Genomic DNA, 21,704 nt, shown 5'->3' with positions numbered 1-21,704 from the left:
TGGAAATGGCGGGCATAAAAATAAAATCCTGTAAAAAACTCTGCTACAATTCTTGACAGTAAGATGGATACTGCAGGTTTTCTCCTGGCTGCTCTCAAAGACTCATGCTGATGTTAACCATTACACCATGGAACCCACTTCTGCTGTTATTGTGGTCTGACATTGTGGTGGTGGCACCTGACAGAGTGCTGTCCATAAGTGCTGTCCATGGTACAGAGAGCGTCTGGGTGTTTAGGGTACCAGGGCCCCGGTCCTCCAGCTCCGCGGGCTGGCTCTTTCACTCCGGTGGCTGGTGGGGAGGGGGGCTTAACAGCGGGTCCCCGGGTTCGCACGGTGAGCCGGGTCTTTGGGTGGCTCCGGGTCTGGATGGTGAGTCAAAGGTGAGTTGCTGAGCAGCGGGGCGGTGAGACGGGTTGGTGAGTGGCTTTCTGCGGGCTGGCTCTTTCACTCCGGTGGCCGGTCGGGGGGAGCTTAACAGCGGGACCCCGGGTTCGCACGGCGAGCCGGGTCTCTGGGTGGCTCCGGGTCTGGATGGTGAGTCAAAGGTGAGTTGCTGAGCAGCTGGGCGGTGAGACGGGTTGGTGAGTGGCTTTCTGCGGGCTGGCTCTTTCACTCCGGTGGCTGGTCGGGGGGGAGGTTAACAGCGGGACCCCGGGTTCGCACGGTGAGCCGGGTCTTTGGGTGGCTCCGTGTCTGGAGGGTGAGTCAAAGGTGAGTTGCTGAGCAGCGGGGCGGTGAGACGGGTTGGTGAGTGGCTTTCTGCGGGCTGGCTCTTTCACTCCGCTGGCCGGTCGGGGGGAGCTTAACAGCGGGACCCCAGGTTTGCATGGTGAGCCGGGTCTCTGGGTGGCTCCGGGTCTGGAGGGTGAGTCAAAGGTGAGTTGCTGAGCAGCGGGGCGGTGAGCTGGGTTGGTGAGTGGCTTTCTGCGGGCTGGCTCTTTCACTCCGGTGGCTGGTGGGGGGGGGGTTAACAGCGGGTCCCCGGGTTGGCACGGTGAGCCGGGTCTTTGGGTGGCTCCGGGTCTGGAGGGTGAGTCAAAGGTGAGTTGTTGAGCAACGGGGCGGTGAGCCGGGTTGGTGAGTGGCTTTCTGCGGTCTGGCTCTTTCACTCCGGTGGCTGGTCGGGGGGGAGCTTAACAGCGGGTCCCCGGGTTCGCACGGTGAGCCGGGTCTTTGGATGGCTCCGGGTCTGGACGGTGAGTCAAAGGTGAGTTTCTGAGCAGCGGGGCGGTGAGACGGGTTGGTGAGTGGCTTTCAGGGCCGTGCTGTCAGTCTGTGTCTGGGACGAGGCGACGGCGGGCATAAAAAGCGATTCTCCCAGAGATGCTCTAGATGCTGTCCTAAATAACTGCTCTTTTTACTTCTTCAATGACATTTTCTGTGTGTATAAAATCCACCCTCAATCAGAGTTTCCTCTGATCAAGCTGCAGCATTTAGAATCTTCTTTGGCAGGTAGACAGAAAATGCTAGTCTATTTTCTTAATGACCGTTGTTTACTTGACTCAATCATGTAGGTATCATCGTACGAAACAAGAAGCCTCCCCGTCGGGGAATCGAACCCCGGTCTTCTGCGTGACAGGCAGAGATACTGTCCACTATACTAACGAGGACAGCTTTGGGCCAAAAGAACTTCCTGATTGCAGGAACTTAATAACTGTGTACCAATGTCATCGGAAAGTCAGTGTCCATCTCTTTTTAATCTTTTATATCGGTCCGCGATTCTCGGCTCTCCGCGGTCTCAGCGCGACGGGAATGCAGGTGAAGCCCCGCGAGGCTCTGGTCCAGCTGGTCCGGGGTTCCCCGCACCTCCAGGGACCCCCTCTCGGAACCTCTGCTGCTGGGGTCTGGTGGTGGAGCTAGTGTACGTTAATGGAGAATGACTGGCTTTTGGTCAGTTGTGGTACTGCAACAAAATTAATTTCTGCATGAGACCCAATGCGAGAAAGAGATGGTCGGCCTTCCTGTCCTGTGCACCAAGAAGAGGACTGGAGTGGTTTTCCAAGTCCAAATAATGTTATTGCAAAGTCATACATGTTTCCGCCCAGTTTCGAACAGGGAGCCTTTGGCGTGTGAGGCGAACGTGATAACAACTACACTACCGTAACAGACATGCTGTGAAAATGGCGGGCATAAAAATAAAATCCTGTAAAAAACTCTGCTACAATTCTTGACAGTAAGATGGACACTGCAGGTTTTCTCCTGGCTGCTCTCAAAGACTCATGCTGATGTTAACCATTACACCATGGAACCCACTTCTGCTGTTATTGTGGTCTGACATTGTGGTGGTGGCACCTGACAGAGTGCTGTCCATGAGTGCTGTCCATGGTACCGAGAGCGTCTGGGTGTTTAGGGTACCAGGGCCCCGGTCCTCCAGCTACGCGGGCTTGCTCTTTCACTCCGGTGGCTGGTGGGGGGGGGGGCTTAACAGCGGGTCCCCGGGTTCGCACGGTGAGCCGGGTCTTTGGGTGGCTCCGGGTCTGGATGGTGAGTCAAAGGTGAGTTGCTGAGCAGCGGGGCGGTGAGACGGGTTGGTGAGTGGCTTTCTGCGGGCTGGCTCTTTCACTCCGGTGGCCGGTCGGGGGGAGCTTAACAGCGGGACCCCGGGTTCACACGGTGAGCCGGGTCTCTGGGTGGCTCCGGGTCTGGAGGGTGAGTCAAAGGTGAGTTGCTGAGCAGCGGGGCGGTGAGACGGGTTGGTGAGTGGCTTTCTGCGGGCTGGCTCTTTCACTCCGGTGGCTGGTGGGGGGGGGGGGGGGGCTTAACAGCGGGTCCCCGGGTTCGCACGGTGAGCCGGGTCTTTGGATGGCTCCGGGTCTGGACGGTGAGTCAAAGGTGAGTTTCTGAGCAGCGGGGCGGTGAGACGGGTTGGTGAGTGGCTTTCAGGGCCGTGCTGTCAGTCTGTGTCTGGGACGAGGCGACGGCGGGCATAAAAAGCGATTCTCCCAGAGATGCTGTCCTAAATAACTACTCTTTTTACTTCTTCAATGACATTTTCTGTGTGTATAAAATCCACCCTCAATCAGAGTTTCCTCTGATCAAGCTGCAGCATTTAGAAGCTTCTTTGGCAGGCAGACAGCAACTGCTAGTCTATTTTCTTTATGACCATTGTTTACTTGACTCAATCATGTAGGTATCATCATACGAAACAAGAAGTCTCCCCGTCGGGGAATCGAACCCCGGTCTTCTGCGTGACATGCAGAGATACTGTCCACTATACTAACGAGGACAGCTTTGGGCCAAAAGAACTTCCTGATTGCAGGAACTTAATAACTGTGTACCAATGTCATTGGAGAGTCAGTGTCCATCTCTTTTTAATCTTTTATATCGGTCCGCGATTCTCGGCTCTCCGCGGTCTCAGCGCGACGGGAATGCAGGTGAAGCCCCGCGAGTCTCGGCTCGGTTTGCCGCGAGGCTCTGGTCCAGCTGGTACGGGGTTCCCCGCACCTCCGGGGACCCCCTCTCGGAACCTCTGCTGCTGGGGTCTGGTGGTGGAGCTAGTGTACGTTAATGGAGAATGACTGGCTTTTGGTCAGTTGTGGTATTGCAACAAAATTAATTTCTGCATGAGACCCAATGCGAGAAAGAGATGGTCGGCCTTCCTGTCCTGTGCACCAAGAAGAGGACTGGAGTGGTTTTTCAAGTCCAAATAATGTTATTGCAAAGTCATACATGTTTCCGCCCAGTTTCGAACAGGGGACCTTTCGCGTGTGAGGCAAACGTGATAACCACTACACTACTGAAACAGACATGCTTTGGAAATGGCGGGCATAAAAATAAAATCCTGTAAAAAACTCTGCTACAATTCTTGACAGTAAGATGGATACTGCAGGTTTTCTCCTGGCTGCTCTCAAAGACTCATGCTGATGTTAACCATTACACCATGGAACCCACTTCTGCTGTTATTGTGGTCTGACATTGTGGTGGTGGCACCTGACAGAGTGCTGTCCATAAGTGCTGTCCATGGTACAGAGAGCGTCTGGGTGTTTAGGGTACCAGGGCCCCGGTCCTCCAGCTCCGCGGGCTGGCTCTTTCACTCCGGTGGCTGGTGGGGAGGGGGGCTTAACAGCGGGTCCCCGGGTTCGCACGGTGAGCCGGGTCTTTGGGTGGCTCCGGGTCTGGATGGTGAGTCAAAGGTGAGTTGCTGAGCAGCGGGGCGGTGAGACGGGTTGGTGAGTGGCTTTCTGCGGGCTGGCTCTTTCACTCCGGTGGCCGGTCGGGGGGAGCTTAACAGCGGGACCCCGGGTTCGCACGGCGAGCCGGGTCTCTGGGTGGCTCCGGGTCTGGATGGTGAGTCAAAGGTGAGTTGCTGAGCAGCTGGGCGGTGAGACGGGTTGGTGAGTGGCTTTCTGCGGGCTGGCTCTTTCACTCCGGTGGCCGGTCGGGGGGGAGGTTAACAGCGGGACCCCGGGTTCGCACGGTGAGCCAGGTCTTTGGGTGGCTCCGTGTCTGGAGGGTGAGTCAAAGGTGAGTTGCTGAGCAGCGGGGCGGTGAGACGGGTTGGTGAGTGGCTTTCTGCGGGCTGGCTCTTTCACTCCGCTGGCCGGTCGGGGGGAGCTTAACAGCGGGACCCCAGGTTTGCATGGTGAGCCGGGTCTCTGGGTGGCTCCGGGTCTGGAGGGTGAGTCAAAGGTGAGTTGCTGAGCAGCGGGGCGGTGAGCTGGGTTGGTGAGTGGCTTTCTGCGGGCTGGCTCTTTCACTCCGGTGGCTGGTGGGGGGGGGGTTAACAGCGGGTCCCCGGGTTGGCACGGTGAGCCGGGTCTTTGGGTGGCTCCGGGTCTGGATGGTGAGTCAAAGGTGAGTTGCTGAGCAGCGGGGCGGTGAGACGGGTTGGTGAGTGGCTTTCTGCGGGCTGGCTCTTTCACTCCGTTGGCCGGTCGGGGGGAGCTTAACAGCGGGACCCCGGGTTCGCACGGTGAGCCGGGTCTCTGGGTGGCTCCGGGTCTGGAGGGTGAGTCAAAGGTGAGTTGCTGAGCAGCGGTGCAGTGAGCCGGGTTGGTGAGTGGCTTTCTGCGTGCTGGCTCTTTCACTCCGGTGGCTGGTGGGGGGGGGGGCTTAACATCGGGTCCCCGGGTTCGCACGGTGAGCCGGGTCTCTGGGTGGCTCCGGGTCTGGAGGGTGAGTCAAAGGTGAGTTTCTGAGCAGCGGGGCGGTGAGACGGGTTGGTGAGTGGCTTTCAGGGCCGTGCTGTCAGTCTGTGTCTGGGACGAGGCGACGGCGGGCATAAAAAGCGATTCTCCCAGAGGTGCTCTAGATGCTGTCCTAAATAACTGCTCTTTTTACTTCTTCAATGACATTTTCTGTGTGTATAAAATCCACACTCAATCAGAGTTTCCTCTGATCAAGCTGCAGCATTTAGAAGCTTCTTTGGCAGGCAGACAGCAACTGCTAGTCTATTTTCTTAATGACCATTGTTTACTTGACTCAATCATGTAGGTATCATCGTACGAAACAAGAAGTCTCCCCGTCGGGGAATCAAACCCCGGTCTTCTGTGTGACAGGCAGAGATACTGTCCACTATACTAACGAGGACAGCTTTGTGCCAAAAGAACTTCCTGATTGCAGGAACTTAATAACTGTGTACCAATGTCATTGGAAAGTCAGTGTCCATCTCTTTTTAATCTTTTATATCAGTCCGTGATTCTCGGCTCTCCGCGGTCTCAGCGCGACGGGAATGCAGGTGAAGCCCCGCGAGTCTCGGCTCGGTTTGCCGCGAGGCTCTGGTCCAGCTGGTCCGGGGTTCCCCGCACCTCCGGGGACCCCCTCTCGGAACCTCTGCTGCTGGGGTCTGGTGGTGGAGCTAGTGTACGTTAATGGAGAATGACTGGCTTTTGGTCAGTTGTGGAACTGCAACAAAATTAATTTCTGCATGAGACCCAATGCGAGAAAGAGATGGTCGGCCTTCCTGTCCTGTGCACCAAGAAAAGGACTGGAGTGGGTTTCCAAGTCCAAATAATGTTATTGCAAAGTCATACATGTTTCCGCCCAGTTTCGAACAGGGGACCATTCGCGTGTGAGGCGAACGTGATAACCACTACACTACGGAAACAGACATGCTTTGAAAATGGCGGGCATAAAAATAAAATCATGTAAAAAACTCTGCTACAATTCTTGACAGTAAGATGGATACTGCAGGTTTTCTCCTGGCTGCTCTCAAAGACTCATGCTGATGTTAACCATTACACCATGGAAACCACTTCTGCTGTTATTGTGGTCTGACATTGTGGTGGTGGCACCTGACAGAGTGCTGTCCATGAGTGCTGTCCATGTTACCGAGAGCGTCTGGTTGTTTAGGGTACCAGGGCCCTGGTCCTCCAGCTCCGCGGGCTGGCTCTTTCACTCCGGTGGCTGATGGGGGGGGGGGCTTAACAGCGGGTCCCCGGGTTCGCACGGTGAGCCGGGTCTTTGGGTGGCTCCGGGTCTGGATGGTGAGTCAAAGGTGAGTTGCTGAGCAGCGGGGCGGTGAGCCGGGTTGGTGAGTGGCTTTCTGCGGGCTGGCTCTTTCACTCCGGTGGCTGGTCGGGGCGGAGCTTAACAGCGGGTCCCCGGGTTCGCACGGTGAGCCGGGTCTTTGGGTGGCTCCGGGTCTGGACGGTGAGTCAAAGGTGAGTTTCTGAGCAGCGGGGCGGTGAGACGGGTTGGTGAGTGGCTTTCTGCGGGCTGGCTCTTTCACTCCGGTGGCCGGTCGGGGGGGAGCTTAACAGCGGGTCCCTCGGTTCGCACCGTGAGCCGGGTCTTTGGGTGGCTCCGGGTCTGGACGGTGAGTCAAAGGTGAGTTTCTGAGCAGCGGGGCGGTGAGCCGGGTTGGTGAGTGGCTTTCAGGGCTGTGCTGTCAGTTTGTGTCTGGGACGAGGCGACGGCGGGCATAAAAAGCGATTCTCCCAGAGATGCTCTAGATGCAGTCCTAAATAACTGCTCTTTTTACTTCTTCAATTACATTTTCTGTGTGTATAAAATCCACCCTCAATCAGAGTTTCCTCTGATCAAGCTGCAGCATTTAGAAGCTTCTTTGGCAGGCAGACAGCAACTGCTAGTTTATTTTCTTAATGACCATTGTTTACTTGACTAAATCATGTAGGTATCATCGTACGAAACAAGAAGCCTCCCCGTTGGGGAATTGAACCCCGGTCTTCTGCGTGACAGGCAGAGATACTGTCCACTATACTAACGAGGACAGCTTTGGTCCAAAAGAACTTCAGATTGCAGGAACTTAATAACTGTGTACCAATGTCATTGGAAAGTCAGTGTCCATCTCTTTTTAATCTTTTATATCGGTCCAAGATTCTCGGCTCTCCGCGGTCTCAGCGCGACGGGAATGCAGGTGAAGCCCCGCGAGTCTCGGCTCGGTTTGCCGCGAGGCTCTGGTCCAGCTGGTCCGGGGTTCCCCGAACCTCCGGGGACCCCCTCTCGGAACCTCTGCTGCTGGGGTCTGGTGGTGGAGCTAGTGTACGTTAATGGAGAATGACTGGCTTTTGGTCAGTTGTGGTACTGCAACAAAATTAATTTCTGCATGAGACCCAATGCGAGAAAGAGATGGTCGGCTTTCCTGTCCTGTGCACCAAGAAGAGGACTGGAGTGGTTTTCCAAGTCCAAATAATGTTATTGCAAAGTCATACATGTTTCCGCCCAGTTTCGAACTGGGGGCCTTTCGCGTGTGAGGCCAACGTGATAACCACTACACCACGGTAACAGACATGCTGTTAAAATGGCGGGCATAAAAATAAAATCCTGTAAAAAACTCTGCTACAATTCTTGAAAGTAAGATGGATACTGCAGGTTTTCTCCTGGCTGCTCTCAAAGACTCATGCTGATGTTAACCATTACACCATGGAACCCACTTCTGCTGTTATTGTGGTCTGACATTGTGGTGGTGGCACCTGACAGAGTGCTGTCCATAAGTGCTGTCCATGGTACAGAGAGCGTCTGGGTGTTTAGGGTACCAGGGCCCCGGTCCTCCAGCTCCGCGGGCTGGCTCTTTCACTCCGGTGGCTGGTGGGGAGGGGGGCTTAACAGCGGGTCCCCGGGTTCGCACGGTGAGCCGGGTCTTTGGGTGGCTCCGGGTCTGGATGGTGAGTCAAAGGTGAGTTGCTGAGCAGCGGGGCGGTGAGACGGGTTGGTGAGTGGCTTTCTGCGGGCTGGCTCTTTCACTCCGGTGGCCGGTCGGGGGGAGCTTAACAGCGGGACCCCGGGTTCGCACGGCGAGCCGGGTCTCTGGGTGGCTCCGGGTCTGGATGGTGAGTCAAAGGTGAGTTGCTGAGCAGCTGGGCGGTGAGACGGGTTGGTGAGTGGCTTTCTGCGGGCTGGCTCTTTCACTCCGGTGGCTGGTCGGGGGGGAGGTTAACAGCGGGACCCCGGGTTCGCACGGTGAGCCGGGTCTTTGGGTGGCTCCGGGTCTGGAGGGTGAGTCAAAGGTGAGTTGCTGAGCAGCGGGGCGGTGAGACGGGTTGGTGAGTGGCTTTCTGCGGGCTGGCTCTTTCACTCCGCTGGCCGGTCGGGGGGAGCTTAACAGCGGGACCCCGGGTTTGCATGGTGAGCCGGGTCTCTGGGTGGCTCCGGGTCTGGAGGGTGAGTCAAAGGTGAGTTGCTGAGCAGCGGGGCGGTGAGCCGGGTTGGTGAGTGGCTTTCTGCGGGCTGGCTCTTTCACTCCGGTGGCTGGTGGGGGGGGGGTTAACAGCGGGTCCCCGGGTTGGCACGGTGAGCCGGGTCTTTGGGTGGCTCCGGGTCTGGATGGTGAGTCAAAGGTGAGTTGCTGAGCAGCGGGGCGGTGAGACGGGTTGGTGAGTGGCTTTCTGCGGGCTGGCTCTTTCACTCCGGTGGCCGGTCGGGGGGAGCTTAACAGCGGGACCCCGGGTTCGCACGGTGAGCCGGGTCTCTGGGTGGCTCCGGGTCTGGAGGGTGAGTCAAAGGTGAGTTGCTGAGCAGCGGTGCAGTGAGCCGGGTTGGTGAGTGGCTTTCTGCGTGCTGGCTCTTTCACTCCGGTGGCTGGTGGGGGGGGGGGCTTAACATCGGGTCCCCGGGTTCGCACGGTGAGCCGGGTCTCTGGGTGGCTCCGGGTCTGGAGGGTGAGTCAAAGGTGAGTTTCTGAGCAGCGGGGCGGTGAGACGGGTTGGTGAGTGGCTTTCAGGGCCGTGCTGTCAGTCTGTGTCTGGGACGAGGCGACGGCGGGCATAAAAAGCGATTCTCCCAGAGGTGCTCTAGATGCTGTCCTAAATAACTGCTCTTTTTACTTCTTCAATGACATTTTCTGTGTGTATAAAATCCACACTCAATCAGAGTTTCCTCTGATCAAGCTGCAGCATTTAGAAGCTTCTTTGGCAGGCAGACAGCAACTGCTAGTCTATTTTCTTAATGACCATTGTTTACTTGACTCAATCATGTAGGTATCATCGTACGAAACAAGAAGTCTCCCCGTCGGGGAATCAAACCCCGGTCTTCTGTGTGACAGGCAGAGATACTGTCCACTATACTAACGAGGACAGCTTTGTGCCAAAAGAACTTCCTGATTGCAGGAACTTAATAACTGTGTACCAATGTCATTGGAAAGTCAGTGTCCATCTCTTTTTAATCTTTTATATCAGTCCGTGATTCTCGGCTCTCCGCGGTCTCAGCGCGACGGGAATGCAGGTGAAGCCCCGCGAGTCTCGGCTCGGTTTGCCGCGAGGCTCTGGTCCAGCTGGTCCGGGGTTCCCCGCACCTCCGGGGACCCCCTCTCGGAACCTCTGCTGCTGGGGTCTGGTGGTGGAGCTAGTGTACGTTAATGGAGAATGACTGGCTTTTGGTCAGTTGTGGAACTGCAACAAAATTAATTTCTGCATGAGACCCAATGCGAGAAAGAGATGGTCGGCCTTCCTGTCCTGTGCACCAAGAAATGGACTGGAGTGGGTTTCCAAGTCCAAATAATGTTATTGCAAAGTCATACATGTTTCCGCCCAGTTTCGAACAGGGGACCATTCGCGTGTGAGGTGAACGTGATAACCACTACACTACGGAAACAGACATGCTTTGAAAATGGCGGGCATAAAAATAAAATCATGTAAAAAACTCTGCTACAATTCTTGACAGTAAGATGGATACTGCAGGTTTTCTCCTGGCTGCTCTCAAAGACTCATGCTGATGTTAACCATTACACCATGGAAACCACTTCTGCTGTTATTGTGGTCTGACATTGTGGTGGTGGCACCTGACAGAGTGCTGTCCATGAGTGCTGTCCATGTTACCGAGAGCGTCTGGGTGTTTAGGGTACCAGGGCCCTGGTCCTCCAGCTCCGCGGGCTGGCTCTTTCACTCCGGTGGCTGATGGGGGGGGGGCTTAACAGCGGGTCCCCGGGTTCGCACGGTGAGCCGGGTCTTTGGGTGGCTCCGGGTCTGGATGGTGAGTCAAAGGTGAGTTGCTGAGCAGCGGGGCGGTGAGCCGGGTTGGTGAGTGGCTTTCTGCGGGCTGGCTCTTTCACTCCGGTGGCTGGTCGGGGCGGAGCTTAACAGCGGGTCCCCGGGTTCGCACGGTGAGCCGGGTCTTTGGGTGGCTCCGGGTCTGGACGGTGAGTCAAAGGTGAGTTTCTGAGCAGCGGGGCGGTGAGACGGGTTGGTGAGTGGCTCGGGTTGGTGAGTGGCTTTCTGCGGGCTGGCTCTTTCACTCCGGTGGCCGGTCGGGGGGGAGCTTAACAGCGGGTCCCTGGGTTCGCACGGTGAGCCGGGTCTTTGGGTGGCTCCGGGTCTGGACGGTGAGTCAAAGGTGAGTTTCTGAGCAGCGGGGCGGTGAGCCGGGTTGGTGAGTGGCTTTCAGGGCTGTGCTGTCAGTTTGTGTCTGGGACGAGGCGACGGCGGGCATAAAAAGCGATTCTCCCAGAGATGCTCTAGATGCAGTCCTAAATAACTGCTCTTTTTACTTCTTCAATTACATTTTCTGTGTGTATAAAATCCACCCTCAATAAGAGTTTCCTCTGATCAAGCTGCAGCATTTAGAAGCTTCTTTGGCAGGCAGACAGCAACTGCTAGTCTATTTTCTTAATGAACATTGTTTACTTGACTCAATCATGTAGGTATCATCATACGAAACAAGAAGTCTCCCCGTCGGGGAATCGAACCCCGGTCTTCCGCGTGACAGGCAGAGATACTGTCCACTATACTAACAAGGACAGCTTTGTGCCAAAAGAACTTCCTGATTGCAGGAACTTAATAACTGTGTACCAATGTCATTGGAAAGTCAGTGTCCATCTCTTTTTAATCTTTTATATCGGTCCGCGATTCTCGGCTCTCCGCGGTCTCAGCGCGACGGGAATGCAGGTGAAGCCCCGCGAGTCTCGGCTCGGTTTGCCGCGAGGCTCTGGTCCTGCTGGTCCGGGGTTCCCCGCACCTCCGGGGACCCCCTCTCGGAACCTCTGCTGCTGGGGTCTGGTGGTGGAGCTAGTGTACTTTAATGGAGAATGACTGGCTTTTGGTCAGTTGTGGAACTGCAACAAAATTAATTTCTGCATGAGACCCAATGCGAGAAAGAGATGGTCGGCCTTCCTGTCCTGTGCACCAAGAAGAGGACTGGAGTGGTTTTCAAGTCCAAATAATGTTATTGCAAACCCCTTTGCAGGACCGAGCCGCAGGACGGAGCCTGCAGCCTCAGGTCCGGACTCCCGAGGACGCGTGAGCTGCGGTCTGGGCGATCAGTCTCTGGTGTAGACCTGAATTTATGTTTAATGAAATTACTGTGTGCATATTACGGTTATTTGCTCATTTGGTGGCGCCGTTTCACCAGTAGTCACGTTTAAAACACCGGGAGTAACACCCGGAGACCGGAGGAGGCGTGAGGTTTTGAGACCTGGGTGTATGAGTTTAACTGGGAGTGTTACAGAGCTAAATCTGTGTTCAGAGCTGAGATTACATCAGCATCATTATCAGGACTGTTGTCATCAATTTGTTGTCACTACTTTCTGCTAGTCATTCATGTTTTAAAGCGCCGTCTCGCCAGTTGATCACGGTTTAAGCACCGGGATCACCATCCGTTCTAATTGCACGTGGCGTGGTTACAGTTCTGCCATCCTTAAAAAACGCAGCCATCCTTATGCAGCCACAATATTTTAAACCGTACATGTTCGTGATATCATTTTTATTATTGCTTTGATTTCTTTTTTCCCATTCCATGCATTTAACTTTCATGTCATATTTTTCTATTGATGTTTTTCTAGTTAATTAATTGTTTTATAATACTTAAGTTCTGCCATCGGGATTTATTGGGTATCCATTTACATCTTCTTTGATACCCGTATGTAAATAAATTCTGATTGATTTTTAATGAGTGGTTGTTGTTATTTCATGCAAGATTTGGTCACAAATTGATTTGTTTAAGCAGAGCCTAGTGTTCGGATATCAGGCCTTCATTGTTATTCTGTAAGATATAGTAAGATTTGCTGTTCTGCAGGATAATTCAAATCATATTGAGACTGATTTTCTGCTGTTAAAAGTTATCATTTCTCTGCTTAAGGAACAGAGTGGTGCCCCGAGGATTTTATTTATCATATTGATCATTCAATTTGATAAATAGTCAACTTTATTAATTATTAATAATTATTAATAAAATTATTAATAACCCTTTGATAACTGGACAGCCAAGCTACCCGAGTTGCACAACAAGATGGAGCCCCAGCGTGAGGCTCTCGAAACAATATTTGTGGCCAAGTTTGTATGAAATAACAGAACATTAATTTTGATCGGGAAAGAAAATATTTTTATTTTTCCTCCCCCCTCATTATCTGATTCCTACGGTTATTTTAAAAACCTCCCTGTTCTAATGGCAACCTCGCTTCACTAAGGGTTGGTCGCTTTAAGTTTATTAACTTGAACTTTTATTTTTTTATCACTACTTTTATTAATCTGTTTGATTAATTTTCCTCTGCAACCTTGCTTCACTGAAGTTATTGGTTGGTTTTGTTTCAAGTTCTTTAAATTCTATTAATAGAACTTTGTCGAGATTACCCCATGTGAGTTATTCTTTCAGATTAATTTCTATCGTGTTTTTTAAATTGAATCTTTAATTTGGGTGGCATTTAAATTTCAATCCACCTTATTGATTCTTTTATTTTTCTTTTGCTTCCAAGGTTATCTCGATTCCTTTTATGATAACCAAGAACCCAACTGCTTTCAGGCACATATCAGAGTCTCTCATGCTTCATTTATTGTCTCATTCCTCCTAATCTGGGTGATAACGTGAATCTACTTCATTACTGAGTGTTAATCTCTTGGCAGAGTCGCAAGCGAAACACTGGTGTCCGGTTCGTGAACTGCGTGTGGTGTACAGGGCAGGAAACTCATCGCATTTGGACGCAGAGCCAGCAGAGGTGACCAGAGGTTGACTAAGAAGGACCGTCAGGCAAGTTCCGTTTGAATAGGAAGCTTTTCGCCAGGTACCCTTCAGTCCCGGGTCCCCTGGCCAGACGCACGATGACTAGCCCAGGTAACCATGAAGGGGGGGCCGAGGCTTCCCCCAGCGTCACTTTTACCGACACTCAATAAGTAATTGCACGTATTATGGAAATACCCAGAGATGAGCTGAGCATAATAAATAACTATGACCTCCAGACCTGCGAAGAGAGGATAGCGGAGCTCACTAGCTTCGCCAAGAAACCGTATAAAAAAGCCAGTGTAGCCAACGTTCCGGGTAAACTGCCGTTGCTATGGCAACGTAAGGCAGAACTCCATGCTGGAGAAAACAAACACAGGTGGCGACAAAAATACGAGGGGGAAGTGTTGGCGCACTGCGATGCGCAGGAAGAGATTGAACGCTTGAAAAGCCTGTTAAGAGAGGCTCAAGCACGAATCCGAGAAACTAGTCGATGCGCCTCAGAGGAGGTGAATAACGTCCATAATTATGAACGTAACGCTGGTGATAGGATACAGGAGTTGATCTCTTTAATTAAGAGTTCTTCCAGAGAAGCATTCTTCTCCGATGTGCTTAGTTGCAAAACCCAGCTCCAGTCACATAAGTTCAGCCACGTGGAGGAACGCCATGAAAAGTCATGGCGGCTCCGTGAGCACGGACTTAGCCTCCGGGAGAAGGCAGTAAGCCTCTATGAGCAGTCGCTTAGTCTCCGCCAGCAGTCGCTGGACTTTCGTCAGCAGTCACTGGACTCCTGTAACGGGTCCACTCGAAGCTCCGAGAAAATGGAGCCGCACTGGGTTGAAAACAAGCATGGGAACCGCGAGCCACGGCTCGAATCAGAAATTAAAGTAGATCAACTCTCCAGTGTCCCGATCATTAACAATTTGCAGCAGTGTGATGAAAGGCGTGACCAATCTCACACTGACCCACGGCCAGCAGGGGGCCAGAGAAAGGATCCAGCAGTTAACCTGCTTATCCCGTCTGAGCCCAGGGGGACAGCCAGTAGCCCAAACGCTACTGACACCGTTCCAGACCTTATCACCTGGGACGAAATGAAAGTGCAGCCACTGAGGTGCAAAGTGAGGAAAGGGGAGTCAGACTTAAAGCGTGCCCCCCCGTTCACCCTCAGGCCCACTGCCCCGCGTGTTCAAGATGGGGTGCTCAGTCCGAAGGACGGCCAGCCTCATAATCTGAAGGCCGTAAATCCAAATTTCCGGGAACCTTTCCCTGATGGACAAAAACTTGTGTCAGGTGTTTTAAACCCCCACTTTGACCTACCTGTTCCACACCAGACAAGAACTAATTATTCTTCTCGGCACAGGGACCGGTTGTATCAGGAACGTTCTGGTGGACCAGACGACCCTGGCCCGCCACATAGACAAGGCTTGCGTCTCCGTGACCTTGAGTCCCTGGCCAATGACATAGAACACTTTGACCCGGATGATTCAGGGTCAAATATTGAGAATTATCTCGATGAGGTTCAGGATTGCCTCCGAGATTTACCTCATGCATCCTCTTGCGAGAAGGTAAAGCTTCTTTGGAAAACCACAGCCAGGAGCGTTCGTGTTTTCATAAGATCCCTTCCAGCTAAAACCAGAGACTGCTATGAAGCACTCCGTCAGGCTTTGCTAGAAGAGTACTTTTCTGAAACCGACTGGGCTTCAGCTACTCTGGCTGCTTCTTCAATTAAGCACCAGGAGTCAGAAACCCCCAAAGATTATTACTGGCGTCTGAGAGCTGCGTTTTTCCAGGGACGCAACACTCCCGGTTTGGAGAATGATCGTAATTTTAAGTCTCTATTCCTACATAACCTCCATGACAGCGTGCGATGTAAGGTAACTCTTTACTGCAGCGGGAGGCGAGATCTCAAAATGCGAGAAATCCGCGGGTACGCTGAGCTGGCATGGGAAACACAGAGACGTCCCACGGTAGATTCGGAGAACGGTCCACAGAGTGACCGAGAGGTGTTCCACCCCGGTGCTGACGCCAGGGCGCCGCCCAAGAGACGGCGCAGACGTTGTAGATCAGCAGGCCGGGGGGGTGCCGTATACACCCTGTTGGCCAGAGCACTGAACGAGCTGCATGACTCGTCTGCAGCTGACTGACAACTTCTGACCCAGAAGTGCAAATCCCCCCAACCCTGAAAAAAGGGGGGGCAGGGATCTTGGAGTGTTAGGGAAGTAAAACTCAGACCTACACTCAAAATTTTATTTCATTTGTTCTGTTTTTGTTTTTCCGGGTCTAGCAATTAATCGCAGAATGATTAAATTGTTAGGGAACAATACTTTCTTCTTCCGTTACCCGAGGTCGGTTCTGTTACAGGACGGACCCCCTCCGATCCGTTTCCTTCCTCAGCACCGCTCTGCCAAGGGATTAACACGTAGTGAACTGAGCCTGGTCTGCTTTTGGCAGTTACGTATCGAGGGTCCGTGATCTAACGAACCTCCCCTTTTCTTTCCAGTTTGTCTTTTATTTTATCTTTTATCTACCTCACCTTAAGAAGTGATGTCACTGTATTATGCGATTGAACCATTTTTATTACTTGAATGTGTTTTGTTTATTTTCATACTCTTACACAGTTGCATAGGTGATACTGACCCGCCCAGGCCGGCTCACGCCATCAATCGGATTTCATGATCACATGGACTTGGACCGTTTGTTTTAGCTCCGACGCGGACCCTGCAGTCCTCCATCGAATCTCAAAGGGGGGATTGTTGGACCACACCCAGTGATCATGTGGACTGTTATAAAGGTTTATGAACATTTTGTGAATGTATACCGTATTCAAACGTTGAAACCCTGGTCAACCCCCCCCCGGCCTGAAACTGGCTTTAATATGCCTCATAAAATGGCGACTGTGCCATGAACTATAATCCCAGCATGCCTTGCGGGATGGGGCGGCGCCTGAGAGCGACGCGCACCCAATCCCGAGCGAGGCACTGATGACGTCATCGCAGCGCGCGGAGATACAAAACTCCGTGCTGCACCGAGACTTTTCCTCTTCTCTTCTCTTCAGCCAACGACCCGGGACGCGCGTTGCTGTCCAGCAGCTTTTAAGAGCTGTGGGGGAGGGGGGTTTCAAGGAGCCGTCGAGGCCCACACTGACCGGGCGCAAGGTCCGATCCCAAGGTCCGATCTCAGAGCGCTGCGCTCTAGACTCTGTCTCCCTGCCTTAACTCCTTTCTTTTTCCTCGAGCCCTGTTTTTCATCCAGGACGACCGCTTTGGGAGCCCAAACCCGCCCGGAGCTCCAGCCTTTGGACCGCGAGGACCTCGCGCAGCCCGGCGACCCCACACGGGGCGAGTCGACGTTCTGAAGGGAGGAACCGGCCCCCGTGCGCAGCGAGGCGGTGTGCTGAGGACGCGGTCAGGACCAGAGAGCCGGTGTGAGGTTTCTACAGCCACTGTTCACTTTTTCTGTGGAGTTAGGAGAGGAGAGAGACCGAGCGGCCACAGAAACTGAGGATCCCCGTCAGGAAGCCCCTTTGCAGGACCGAGCCGCAGGACGGAGCCTGCAGCCTCAGGTCCTGACTCCCGAGGACGCGTGAGCTGCGGTCTGGGCGATCAGTCACTGGTGTAGACCTGAATTTATGTTTAATGAAATTACTGTGTGCATATTACGGTTATTTGCTCATTTGGTGGCGCCGTTTCGCCAGTAGTCACGTTTAAAACACCGGGAGTAACACCCGGAGACCCGAGGAGGCGTGAGGTTTTGAGACCTGGGTGTATGAGTTTAACTGGGAGTGTTACAGAGCTAAATCTGTGTTCAGAGCTGAGATTACATCAGCATCATTATCAGGACTGTTGTCATCAATTTGTTGTCACTACTTTCTGCTAGTCATTCATGTTTTAAAGCGCCGTCTCGCCAGTTGATCACGGTTTAAGCACCGGGATCACCATCCGTTCTAATTGCACCTGGCGTGGTTACAGTTCCGCCATCTTTAAAAAACGCAGCCATCCTTATATAATCCACAATATTTTAAACCGTACATGTTCGTGATATCATTTTTATTATTGCTTTGATTTCTTTTTTCCCATTCCATGCATTTAACTTTCATGTCATATTTTTCTATTGATGTTTTTCTAGTTAATTAATTGTTTTATAATACTTAAGTTCTGCCATCGGGATTTATTGGGTATCCATTTACATCTTCTTTGATACCCGTATGTAAATAAATTCTGATTGATTTTTAATGAGTGGTTGTTGTTATTTCATGCAAGATTTGGTCACAAATTGATTTGTTTAAGCAGAGCCTAGTGTTCGGATATCAGGCCTTCATTGTTATTCTGTAAGATATAGTAAGATTTGCTGTTCTGCAGGATAATTCAAATCATATTGAGACTGATTTTCTGCTGTTAAAAGTTATCATTTCTCTGCTTAAGGAACAGAGTGGTGCCCCGAGGATTTTATTTATCATATTGATCATTCAATTTGATAAATAGTCAACTTTATTAATTATTAATAATTATTAATAAAATTATTAATAACCCTTTGATAACTGGACAGCCAAGCTACCCGAGTTGCACAACAGTGGCTCCGGGTCTGGACGGTGAGTCAAAGGTTCTCCTGGCTGCTCTCAAAGACTCATGCTGATGTTAACCATTACACCATGGAACCCACTTCTGCTGTTATTGTGGTCTGACATTGTGGTGGTGGCACCTGACAGAGTGCTGTCCATGAGTGCTGTCCATGGTACCCAGAGCGTCTGGGTGTTTAGGGTACCAGGGCCCTGGTCCTCCAGCTCCGCGGGCTGGCTCTTTCACTCCGGTGGCCGGTCGGGGGGAGCTTAACAGCGGGACCCCGGGTTCGCACGGTGAGCCGGGTCTCTGGGTGGCTCCGGGTCTGGAGGGTGAGTCAAAGGTGAGTTGCTGAGCAGCGGGGCGGTGAGCCGGGTTGGTGAGTGGCTTTCTGCGGGCTGGCTCTTTCACTCCGGTGGCTGGTCGGGGGGGAGCTTAACAGCGGGTCCCCGGGTTCGCACGGTGAGCCGGGTCTTTGGATGGCTCCGGGTCTGGACGGTGAGTCAAAGGTGAGTTTCTGAGCAGCGGGGCGGTGAGACGGGTTGGTGAGTGGCTTTCAGGGCCGTGCTGTCAGTCTGTGTCTGGGACGTGGCGACGGCGGGCATAAAAAGCGATTCTCCCAAAGATGCTCTAGATGCTGTCCTAAATAACTGCTCTTTTTACTTCTTCAATGACATTTTCTGTTTGTATAAAATCCACCCTCAATCAGAGTTTCCTCTGATCAAGCTGCAGCATTTAGAAGCTTCTTTGGCAGGCAGACAGCAACTGCTAGTCTATTTTCTTAATGACCATTGTTTACTTGACTCAATCATGTAGATATCATCGTACGAAACAAGAAGTCTCCCCGTCGGGGAATCGAACCCCGGTCTTCTGCGTGACAGGCAGAGATACTGTCCACTATACTAACGAGGACAGCTCTGTGTCAAAAGAACTTCCTGATTGCAGGAACTTAATAACTGTGTACCAATGTCATTGGAAAGTCAGTGTCCATCTCTTTTTAATCTTTTATATCGGTCCGCGATTCTCGGCTCTCCGCGGTCTCAGCGCGACGGGAATGCAGGTGAAGCCCTGCGAGTCTCGGCTCGTTTTGCCGCGAGGCTCTGGTCCAGCTGGTCCGGGGTTCCCCGCACCTGCGGGGACCCCCTCTCGGAACCTCTGCTGCTGGGGTCTGGTGGTGGAGCTAGTGTACGTTAATGGAGAATGACTGGCTTTTGGTCAGTTGTGGAACTGCAACAAAATTAATTTCTGCATGAGACCCAATGCGAGAAAGAGATGGTCGGCCTTCCTGTCCTGTGCACCAAGAAGAGGACTGGAGTGGTTTTCCAAGTCCAAATAATGTTATTGCAAAGTCATACATGTTTCCGCCCAGTTTCTAACGGGGGACCTTTCGCATGTGAGGCGAACGTGATAACCACTACACTACGGAAACAGACATGCTTCGAAAATGCCGGGCATAAAAATAAAATCCTGTAAAAATCTCTGCTACAATTCTTGACAGTAAGATGGATACTGCAGGTTTTCTCCTGGCTGCTCTCAAAGACTCATGCTGATGTTAACCATTACACCATGGAACCCACTTCTGCTGTTATTGTGGTCTGACATTGTGGTGGTGGCACCTGACAGAGTGCTGTCCATGAGTGCTGTCCATGGTACCGAGAGCGTCTGGGTGTTTAGGGTACCAGGGCCCTGGTCCTCCAGCTCCGCGGGCTGGCTCTTTCACTCCGGTGGCCGGTCGGGGGGAGCTTAACAGCGGGACCCCGGGTTCGCACGGTGAGCCGGGTCTCTGGGTGGCTCCGGGTCTGGAGGGTGAGTCAAAGGTGAGTTGCTGAGCAGCGGGGCGGTGAGCCGGGTTGGTGAGTGGCTTTCTGCGGGCTGGCTCTTTCACTCCGGTGGCTGGTCGGGGGGGAGCTTAACAGCGGGTCCCCGGGTTCGCACGGTGAGCCGGGTCTTTGGATGGCTCCGGGTCTGGACGGTGAGTCAAAGGTCTCGGCTCGGTTTGCCGCGAGGCTATGGTCCAGCTGGTCCGGGGTTCCCCGCACCTCCGGGGACACCCTCTCGGAACCTCTGCTGCTGGGGTCTGGTGGTGGAGCTACTGTACGTTAATGGAGAATGACTGGCTTTTGGTCAGTTGTGGAACTGCAACAAAATTAATTTCTGCATGAGACCCAATGCGAGAAAGAGATGGTCGGCCTTCCTGTCCTGTGCACCAAGAAGAGGACTGGAGTGGTTTTCCAAGTCCAAATAATGTTATTGCAAAGTCATACATGTTTCCGCCCAGTTTCGAACAGGGGACCTTTCGCGTGTGAGGCGAACGTGATAACCACTACACTACGGAAACAGACATGCTTTGAAAATGGCGGGCATAAAAATAAAATCCTGTATAAAACTCTACTACAATTCTTGACAGTAAGATGGATACTGCAGGTTTTCTCCTGGCTGCTCTCAAAGACTCATGCTGATGTTAACCATTACACCATGGAACCCACTTCTGCTGTTATTGTGGTCTGACATTGTGGTGGTGGCACCTGACAGAGTGCTGTCCATGAGTGCTGTCCATGGTACCGAGAGCGTCTGGGTGTTTAGGGTACCAGGGCCCTGGTCCTCCAGCTCCGCGGGCTGGCTCTTTCACTCCGGTGGCTGGTGGGGGGGGGGGCTTAACAGCGGGTCCCCGGGTTCGCACGGTGTTCCGGGTCTTTGGGTGGCTCCGGGTCTGGATGGTGAGTCAAAGGTGAGTTGCTGAGCAGCGGGGCGGTGAGACGAAGTAGTGAGTGGCTTTCTGCGGGCTGGCTCTTTCACTCCGGTGGCCGGTCGGGGGGAGCTTAACAGCGGGACCCCGGGTTCGCACGGTGAGCCGGGTCACTGGGTGGCTCCGGGTCTGGAGGGTGAGTCAAAGGTGAGTTGCTGAGCAGCGGGGCGGTGAGCCGGGTTGGTGAGTGGCTTTCTGCGGGCTGGCTCGTTCACTCTGGTGGCTGGTCGGGGGGGAGCTTAACAGCGGGTCCCCGGGTTCGCACAGTGAGCCGGGTCTTTGGATGGCTCCGGGTCTGGACGGTGAGTCAAAGGTGAGTTTCTGAGCAGCGGGCTGGCTCTTTCACTCCGGTGGCTGGTGGGGGGGGGCTTAACAGCGGGTCCCCGGGTTCGCACGGTGAGCCGGGTCTTTGGGTGGCTCCGGGTCTGGATGGTGAGTCAAAGGTGAGTTGCTGAGCAGCGGGGCGGTGAGACGGGTTGGTGAGTGGCTTTCTGCGGGCTGGCTCTTTCACTCCGGTGGCCGGTCGGGGGGAGCTTAACAGCGGGACCCCGGGTTCGCACGGTGAGCCGGGTCTCTGGGTGGCTCCGGGTCTGGAGGGTGAGTCAAAGGTGAGTTGCTGAGCAGCGGGGCGGTGAGCCGGGTTGGTGAGTGGCTTTCTGCGGGCTGGCTCTTTCACTCCGGTGGCTGGTCGGGGGGGAGCTTAACAGCGGATCCCCGGGTTCGCACGATGAGCCGGGTCTTTGGATGGCTCCGGGTCTGGACGGTGAGTCAAAGGTGAGTTTCTGAGCAGCGGGGCGGTGAGACGGGTTGGTGAGTGGCTTTCAGGGCCGTGCTGTCAGTCTGTGTCTGGGACGAGGCGACGGCGGGCATAAAAAGCGATTCTCCCAGAGATGCTCTAGATGCTGTCCTAAATAACTGCTCTTTTTACTTCTTCAATGACATTTTCTGTGTGTATAAAATCCACCCTCAATCAGAGTTTCCTCTGATCAAGCTGCAGCATTTAGAAGCTTCTTTGGCAGGCAGACAGCAACTGCTAGTCTATTTTCTTAATGACCATTGTTTACTTGACTCAATCATGT

At 53.2% G+C, this 21,704-nt stretch overlaps 7 non-coding genes across 7 annotated transcripts; all 7 read right to left on the bottom strand.

Moving 5' to 3' along the window:
- Window positions 1–1,538: 1,538 nt before the first annotated feature.
- Window positions 1,539–1,610, bottom strand: trnad-guc (transfer RNA aspartic acid (anticodon GUC)). Its single transcript has one exon. It is a non-coding gene; the product is annotated as a tRNA-Asp (tRNA).
- A 4,363-nt stretch (window positions 1,611–5,973) lies between these two features.
- Window positions 5,974–6,046, bottom strand: trnav-cac (transfer RNA valine (anticodon CAC)). Its single transcript has one exon. It is a non-coding gene; the product is annotated as a tRNA-Val (tRNA).
- Window positions 6,047–7,614: 1,568 nt separating this feature from the next.
- trnav-cac (transfer RNA valine (anticodon CAC)) lies at window positions 7,615–7,687 on the bottom strand. The gene has a single exon. It is a non-coding gene; the product is annotated as a tRNA-Val (tRNA).
- Window positions 7,688–9,917: 2,230 nt separating this feature from the next.
- trnav-cac (transfer RNA valine (anticodon CAC)) lies at window positions 9,918–9,990 on the bottom strand. Its single transcript has one exon. It is a non-coding gene; the product is annotated as a tRNA-Val (tRNA).
- An 8,729-nt stretch (window positions 9,991–18,719) lies between these two features.
- trnad-guc (transfer RNA aspartic acid (anticodon GUC)) lies at window positions 18,720–18,791 on the bottom strand. Its single transcript has one exon. It is a non-coding gene; the product is annotated as a tRNA-Asp (tRNA).
- A 444-nt stretch (window positions 18,792–19,235) lies between these two features.
- On the bottom strand, window positions 19,236–19,308 carry trnav-cac (transfer RNA valine (anticodon CAC)). The gene has a single exon. It is a non-coding gene; the product is annotated as a tRNA-Val (tRNA).
- An 836-nt stretch (window positions 19,309–20,144) lies between these two features.
- trnav-cac (transfer RNA valine (anticodon CAC)) lies at window positions 20,145–20,217 on the bottom strand. Its single transcript has one exon. It is a non-coding gene; the product is annotated as a tRNA-Val (tRNA).
- Window positions 20,218–21,704: the final 1,487 nt, after the last annotated feature.

This window comes from Cololabis saira, chromosome 7 (assembly GCF_033807715.1).
Source record: "Cololabis saira isolate AMF1-May2022 chromosome 7, fColSai1.1, whole genome shotgun sequence".
NCBI classification, from domain to species: Eukaryota; Metazoa; Chordata; class Actinopteri; order Beloniformes; family Belonidae; genus Cololabis; species Cololabis saira.
This window is presented reverse-complemented; position numbering and strand designations above follow the sequence as displayed.